Here is an 8,591-nt window from a genome sequence, read left to right as displayed (position 1 = left end):
GGGGCCTCGGCTGGCCTGACAGGTAGTTGCAACCCCGAGCGGAGTCTGGATGGTGGTGGGATGGACCTCCTCCCGGCCCGAGGAGGGGTCCGCAGCCCCGACGTTAGTGCCGGCAGGGTGGGCTGGGTCCCCCATCCATCCATCCATCCACCGCGGGGCGACGCAGGGCCCGGTTCGGAGGCCCCAGGGCCTCTGCTGTCCCAGGAAAGCGTCAGCCTGCGCTCCCAGGGGGCGAGTCGTCGGGCGCCCCGACGGGGATCTGAGTCCTGGTCCCGCCAGCCCGTGACCCGCAGCCTCGCCAGGCGCGCGGGAGTCTACAGGGCCCCTCGCCTGCAGTGGTGTCGGGCGCCGCCAGCCATGGCCCGCGGGCGGGCACGTTCCCCTCCGGCAGCAGCCGGGTCTGCTCTGCGGTCCTCTCCGGCGTCTCGCGGCCGCCGCCTCCTTTTCGGACGAGTGCGCTCCGCTGCGCCCGCGGCGCCCAGCCTAGGCTTCCGCGCTCCAGGACAGCGCTGGTCCCCCAGCCCGCCGGTCTCTACCGGGCTCTGCCATGCGACCTACGAAGAGATGGCTGTGTCTAGGCCTGGATCGAGAGAGTGATGTAAACTGGGAAGGTGGCTCAGTGGTAGAGCGCTTGCTTTGCATGCATGAGGTCCTGGGTTCGATTCCTTAACACCACATAAGCAGACAGAGCCGGAAGTGGCCCTGTGGCTCAAGTGCTAAAATACTAGCCCTGAGCTGAAGGGCTCAGGCCCAGAGTTTTCAGGTCCACGACCAAACAGAGAGAGAGAGAGAGAGAGGGAGGAAAAACAATCTTAGAGAGAGCCATGTACTGGCAAGTAACAGTACCTGTCTTGTGCCCCTATCAGTTCTGAAATCGTACTCATTGCTATTGAGTACACTTCTCTCTCTTCCTCTCCCTCTCCCTCTCCCTCCCCCCACCAGGCTTTCTAGGTCTGGCCACTGTCCCTTAGCTATTTCTCTCAATGTTGGCAACTCCATTATCCAAGAGATAAGGGTCTTGAGGATTTTCCTGCTTCAGGCTGGTTTTGAACTGCTATCCTGAGATCTCAGTCTGCAGAGGAGATAGAATTACAGGCCGAAGCCCCCAACACCCAGCTTACATGCTTATTTTTAATAGCTAAATATATTGAAAAGCTAAGGTTGGGGCTGGGAAGGTGGCTCAGTGGTAGAGCGCTTGCCTTGCATGCATGAGGCCCTGGGTTCGATTCCTCAGCACCACATAAGCAAAAAGAAAAAAAGCCGGAAGTGGCGCTGTGGCTCAAGTGGTAGAGCGCTAGCCTTGAGCTGAAGAGCTGAGGGACAGTGCCCAGGCCCAGAGTTCAGGCCCCACGACCGGACCCAAAAAAACAAAACAAAAACAAAACAAAACAAAAAAAAAGCTAAGGTTTTTTTCACAGACAAGACATGTAACAGTGGAACTGAGCTAGGACACATGGGCACGTTCTGGCTAGCTACTAATTGGAGCTTGAAGTGCTGGGGGGAAACCATGGATGCTGGAAAGAAATAGACCTTAAAGGGCTTGCAGGGAAATACATGAAGACCCTGGGCTCACAGCAATTATGGTATCTCCCAGATGGATTCAAAATTAAACTTTCATATTAGAGTATTGTGCCCACTAAACTCACATTTTGTTGTGACCACTTTGAAGTTTAAATATCAACTAAAGTTTTCATGTAAACGTTGTTGCTGGCACTTTAGAAAGCATATGCCTAGCCTGCCTTTTTACTCAATGAGTAAATTCCCACACTGTGTGCAAGTCAGCTAGACATAGAACTTTAACCCAAGGATGCATTTTAGCCATTGAAGTGCTCAAGGTGAAACCAGAGCCAGGATGCTGATGGGAATGGCATCAGGTCTGAAGTTAAGCCTCTGATGGTGCTGAGGTGGAGGGCAGAGAAAGCTGTTCTGGAGGCTGAATCCACCCGGCTGGGTGACAGGGTTAACAAGGGGTTGTGTGGTTCTTATGACAACCCAGGATCCTTAGGAGGGGAAGTTGTTGTTTAGTGAGTAGTTTCACTTGGGAGACATAAGAGTTCTAGAGATAGGTGAAGAATTGTAGAGATAGGTGCTGGTCACAATTACACAATAGGAAAACACTTAATACCACTGACCTGTACCCTAAAAATGACTATAATAGTAATAGTATAACAGTAGTTTTTCATGCAACAAAACATGACCAACTCTGGACATTTGCACTCAAGTCATTCTCTAGATGCAGAGACAGAGAGAAAGGCCTTCAACATCTTATAGTTCAATACTGTGCACGTTGACACCGCCGGAGTATTTAGGGAAAGTACTTGTTAAGGCCATGGGCTCTGTAGTCGGACAGGAGTTTGTGTCAAAGCTCTAGACTGTTTAACACGTTACTTCTCTCAGTCTGACTCCTCATGTGTATGATGGAATTACAGTTACACCTGCAGTGAGCCATAGGAACAGTATTACTGCTATTCCCCCCTGCACCTTGGGATGCAGGCAGAGTCCTGGTGTCTACCACAGGACCAGGCTCAGAGTGTATCCTGCACAGATGTCCATCTGATAAATGAGGCAAAGATTTGTCAAAGGAAGAGGGAGGCTTTCCTGAGGTTGGGTGGCACTACTGTTGGATGGGCATTAGAGTCCCAAAACCAACACACACACACAGGGGCCATGGCTGGCTGTGGGACTCAAGTCCCATGTCTTCTCTGGGAATCAGGTGTCATAGACACCCGCCCCACGTGGCTGCTGGACAGCTCACCACTGAGGATAAAAGCAGCCACAGCACACTACCACTGGGTACTGGGAACTTCCTCTGTGGCCCAGGCTGGGTGTCCAGCAAGGAATGGCAGCCATTTCTGTGTTCAGGCAGTGTGGGCTGTCTGGGGTTTGTGTGTATGTAGGGTTCCCAGGATCTCAGGATCCATGCCTACCATGCCCCTTCTACCTCCCCCAGGCTCCAGGGTTGGCAGGTTGGAAGCCTGGGTTCTGGCCCCCATTGATTAGCTCTGCCACTGGAGGCAGCCACTATCCTCCATGTGCCTCAGTTTACCCTATGGGAAAGTGAGAATTAGAGAGGCAGACCTCTTGATCATCCAGGATCTCTCATGGTAGAGGCTCAGGGAAGTTCAAGAACACAAGGGCCTTTCTGAATCCCTGGCCTCTTTCTGCCCCCTGGTGGCCAACAACAGCCTAGCATCCAGGTGAGCGATGGCAGCTGAAGACTGAATCTGAGATTTGTATACATGCTGTGATTACAACTAAGATTCCTCCCCCATGGGTTTCAGTGGCCATCTGTTAAGTAACAATTTTATATATATATATATATATATATATATATATATATATATATATGTATATGTTGTGAGGGTGGACAAAAAAGATAGAACTACAAAGTGCTTTAGGGTTGAGTTTAGCCTAAATCTACAGAAGGCAAATCCTCAATTAGGATGGTGAGTCTGTCTGCAGTGGAAGAATGTAATGACTGCTGGCTTAGAAGAGGCATTTGTGATTGGAAACCTCTGCCAATTACTTAAGCTGCAAATGGGACTGTGATACCTAGGATAAATGTTCCCTGCTGGGATCTTCCCTTGTTTATTTAAACTTTCCCTTCCTTTGTAGTAGGCCTGTGGATTTTCCAGATTTTTCTATCATCACAGACAATACTGACATGAATAAGCTCATGCAAGTAGCACACAGGACTGATGATAGGGTGGAAGTATCAAAGGAATGGCTATAGTCACCATTACAAAACTGACATAGTGATTGTTAGATGGCGCAATTGAAACAGAAAATTGATACATTTAGTTCATGATGAAGTTCTGTTCTAAATTCTTTAGTTCAAACTGGGATTAGAGGATTTCAAGGACTTTTCAATGGTTCCCTGCCATGAAGGCATCTGAGAGTTGTTAGAAAGTTTGAGACTCTGCCAGGATGAGCAATGAGATTGTGTGACTTTCTGAGTCCTTTACAGAGCCCTCTGTATTTTTTTTTGGGGGGGGGGTCCAGTCATGGGGCCTGAACTCTGGGCCTGAGCACTGTCCCTCAGCTCTTCAGCTCAAGGCTAGCTCTCTACCACTGAGCCACAGCGCCACTTCCAGCTTTTTTTCTTTTTGCTTATGTGGTGCTGAGGAATCGAACCCAGGGCCTCAGGCATACAAGGCAAGTGCTCTACCACTGAGCCACCTTCGAAGCCCAGCCCTCTGTATTTTAGGAGACTCATAGCTTTTGTTGTTGTTTTCCAATGCTGGAGATCGGGTTCCAAACATACCATGCAAGTGATCCACCACTGAGCAACACCCCTAGCCTAAGAACCACAGTTTATCAAAATCCTTAACTTATCTCCTTGCTACTGCTTGTAATGTAGTATCTGCTGAGCTCTTATTTGGTGAATTTTTTTTATATATGGTTAAGTCATTTGATAGTTTAGAGGTATAAAAACATTAAAACAAGTACCAAAATGAAGCATCAGTAATTTTGAATATATTTCTTAATTTTTAAAAATTATCCTATATATGAATCTGCTCTCTCTGCAAGTAGAGGAGGAGAAGGTGGAGGAGGAAGAAGAGGAAAGAGAGAGCGAGAAAGAGAGAGAAGGAAAGAAAAAAAGGAAGGAAAAAGAACAAAAGAACGAAAGAAAGAAGCAACAATAAGGAATAACAGTCCAGAATCTTTTACATGATGAGCCAAAATCTGAATATTTGTTGATAAGGTGCAAGAATCAGTACCTGTATTTGTGGAATTAAAAAACAAAACAAAGGACTGAGAAGGTGGCACAATGGTACAGTGCTTGCCTTGTATGCATGAAGCCTTGGGTTCGATACCTCAGCACCACATAAGCAGAAAAAGTCGAAAGTGGTGCTGTGGCTCAAGTGGTAGAGCTCTGGCCTTGAGCTGAGGAGCAGAGGGACAGCGCCCAGGCCCAGCTTTCAGGCCCATGACTGACAAAAACAAAAAACAAAAAACAAAAAACACTTTGGCTAGGTGCCAGTGGTTCATGCCTATAACCCTAGCTAGACAGGAAGCTGAGACCTGAGGAACGAGATTTGAAGCTAGCCTAGGCAGGAAAGTCTGTAACACTCTTATCTCCAATTAAGCACCAAAGGAAAAAAAGCTAAAAGTGGAGCTGTGGATCGAGTGGTAGAGCACTAGCTTTGAGCATGCGTGTGCGCACACACACACACACACACACACACACACACACACACACACACACACACACACAAGGACAGGAGCTAGGAAGGTGACTCAGTGGTAGAGTGCTTGCCTCACATGCCTGAGGCCCTGGGTTTGATTCCTCAGCACCACATAAACAGAAAAGGCTGGAAGTGGCATTGTGGCTCAAGTGGTAGAGCACTAGCCTTGAGCTAAGCTCAGGGACAGCACCCAGGCCTAGAGTTCAGGCCCCACAACTGACAGGAAAAAAAAAACAAAAAAACAAAAAAAGGCCCTCAAGGACAGTACCCAGGACCTGAGTTCAAGCCCAAGGAACTACTGTCAATCAGATCATTTGGTTTAGTTCAGCAAGGATATATGGGGCTCTCAGTGACCCTGGGTGGCTCCTTTCTCAACAGTCACCTCTTTGCCTTACATATCTTTTAGTAAATTCAAATTTTCATATGCATTTTGTAACCCTGTCATACACTGTACTTAGACACACTGGCTGGAGCTGGAAAGACATCCATTCAAATGTCTTCATACAATACTTGACGAGGCTTTGATTATGAGCAGAATCGCAAGTACCAGTGTGCAGCTGACCATCAATATTTATCTTATCATGTACCTAGGATCCTTATCTCATCTAACTGAACTCTGTCCTAGAGGAGTCTCACAGGTATTGTTTCACCACTTCTCAGGAACTTTTCTTACAACATGGGTAACTGTTAAGCCATTACTCTATATATAACAGGAGGTATTGGCAGTGGAACATGCTCTTCCCTTTCTTCCATGGTGTGGTGGTAAGCCAGCCTCTTGGCCATCTCAGCCTTGCAGGTGACTGGGCTGAGCTGCTGATCTAGGACTTGTGCCAGCTCATTGCTGTAGTAGCTACAGGAGAGATGTCTGACCATTGTCACTAGAGCATAGTCTCTATTTACACGAACAGGACTTTACTGTTGTATGGAGCCAAGATTCAGTGAATGCTCCAGATAGAACTTCCCTCTTTACAGAGGATCTCAAAAAGGGAAACATGATCCAACAGACAGTGTGATTTGTCAAGAAGAGCAGAGGAATATGAGAAGACCAGAAAGCAATCTTGTCCCTAGTTGAAAGATATTCCATAGTCTGCTCCTCCCACAGTGGTGATGCTGTGGACCCATACACAGGCTATACAGGAAGAAGATTGCACCATAGTTGACAAGATCAGGGGCAAAGGCACACCTTTTTATAATGCAGTGAGCCAGGCAGTACTCCTGATGAGCCATTTCAGAGCAAACACACTCTAGGAACCCCATCTATTTAGTGGTCTATGTAACTAGCTACAGGACCTGCTTGGTATTAGGAGCTGTGAAGCCTAGAAATTTAACACAAAAATAGGCAGGAACATTCAAGCTCCAGAGCAGACTGACTTTCCAAACAGAGACAGAGATTGTGTATGAAGGTCTATCTTACAAGTACACCTCTGCACGTTGGGGCAAAATAGCTGCAAACCAAAACCAAAATCTAGCAACTAGAGGAAAGCACAATTTGCCTTTGAAGGAAGACTGATTCAATTGACATCCTACTGCTCAACAGAAACAATGCAAGCCAGGAGACAATGTGCTAGAAATCAGTGCCCGTCTAGAATGTTGTGCTCAGGACAACCAGTGACAATACAGGCATTATAAAACACATGTTTGGTGACATTGTCCAAAAAGAAATGTACTCTCTACCTGAAATGTAACTGTAACCCCTCTATACATCACCTTTATAAAAACAATGAAATCTTTTTAAAAAAAGGAAAAGGCATGTTAATGTATCTACCTCTAAGAGGGGAAATTGAGAGTGGACTGACAAACGATCAAGAGACATTTTGTTATATCAGAACACAGAAAACCAAGATTCTTATTAGGTCTTCCGTTCATTTGATAGTTGTAAAATACAAGGATAAATTTAGCACTGGAGTTATCTTTAATATATTTCCTAAGTTTATTATTAGCAGTGTACATTAGAATTAATTCAAGCAAGAATATTTTTGTGAAGTAGCTTATGTACTAACCAAAGATGCTAGACCGGGCTCCGCAATCCATGAGCTCCACTGCTGTGTTATTTGCTGTCAGTGTCAACAGCAGGCTCTAAAACAGATGGGAAGAAGCATTGGTATGATCAAGACAGTTGACTCAAATTAGGAGCAATTCTGAATTTTTCAGTGGCTTTTTGTGATGTAAACACTGATTAAACATGGTAATTTTCAAATGAGAGACTAATAGTGGGCATGGGTTCTATCTACTTCATAGAAAGGTTTAGTTTTGTTTTGTGCCAGTCAGGGGCTTAAACTCAGGTCCCTGAGCTGTTTTGCTCAAGGCTAGCACTCTACCACTAGATTCTCATGGACTTTTTTGTCCAGGCTGACTTCAAACCATGATCCTCAGATCTCAGCCTCCTGAGTAGCTAGGACTATAGGCATGAGTTGTTGGTGCCTAGCTCATAGAAAAATGTTTTTTTAAGATACTTTGAGCTGGTGCCGGTGGCTCACCCCTGTAATCCTAGCTACTCAGGAGGCTGAGATCTGAGGACTGTGGTTCAAAGCCAGCTGGGTCAGGAAAGGCCATGAGACTCTTATCTCCAACAAATTACTCAGAAAACTGGAAGTGGCACTGTGGCTCAAGAGGTAGAGGACTTGTCTTGAGCTGAAGAGCTGAGGGACAGTGCCCAGGCCCAGAATTCAAGCCCTACAACAGACCCAAAAACAAGCAAAAAAGAGATACTTTGATTATGGCTTTCATATATAATGTGTAACAAGAAAATAATTTTTAAAAATAATTCTACAATGATGAAAAATACTCTTAATAAATTAAGTTATGCTGGGTGACAGTGGTTTAAGTCTGCAATCCTAACTCCTTAGGAGGCTGAGATCTGAGGATCAGGTTTCAAAGCCAGCTTAAGCAGGAAAGTTCAAGAGACTCTTATCTCTAGTTAATCACCAAAAAGCCAGAGTGGAGATATACCTCAAGCAGTAATACCCCAGCCAAAGGAGAGTATGAAGCCCTGAGTTCAAGTCCTAGCACTGGCATACACACACACACAAACAACTAGTCAGAGCAAAAAGATCTGAAGGTAGGCTCATGCATTAGAGCACCTGCTTAGTAACATGAAACCCTGAGTTCAAACTCCAATGCCATCAAAAAATAAAAATAAGCCTGGTGCGGGTAGCTCACACCTGTAATCCTCAGGAAGCTGAAATCTGAGGATCACAGTTCGAAGCCAGCCCAGGCAGGAAAGTTTATTTCTATAAACTACTTAGAAAGAGCTGGAAGTGGGGCTGGGAAGGTGGCTCAGTGGTTGCCTTGAATGCCTGAGGCCCTGGGTTCAATTCCTCAGCACCATATAAGCAAAAAGAAAAAAGCTGGAAGTGGCGCTGTGGCTCAAGTGGTAGAGCGTTAGCCTTGAGCTGAAGAGCT

Source organism: Dipodomys merriami, unplaced genomic scaffold (assembly GCF_024711535.1).
Source record: "Dipodomys merriami isolate MVZ:Mamm:240054 unplaced genomic scaffold, mDipMer1.0.p SCAF_277, whole genome shotgun sequence".
Taxonomy (NCBI): Eukaryota; Metazoa; Chordata; class Mammalia; order Rodentia; family Heteromyidae; genus Dipodomys; species Dipodomys merriami.
The sequence above is the reverse complement of the archived record's forward strand: the minus strand, read 5'-3'. Positions refer to the sequence as shown.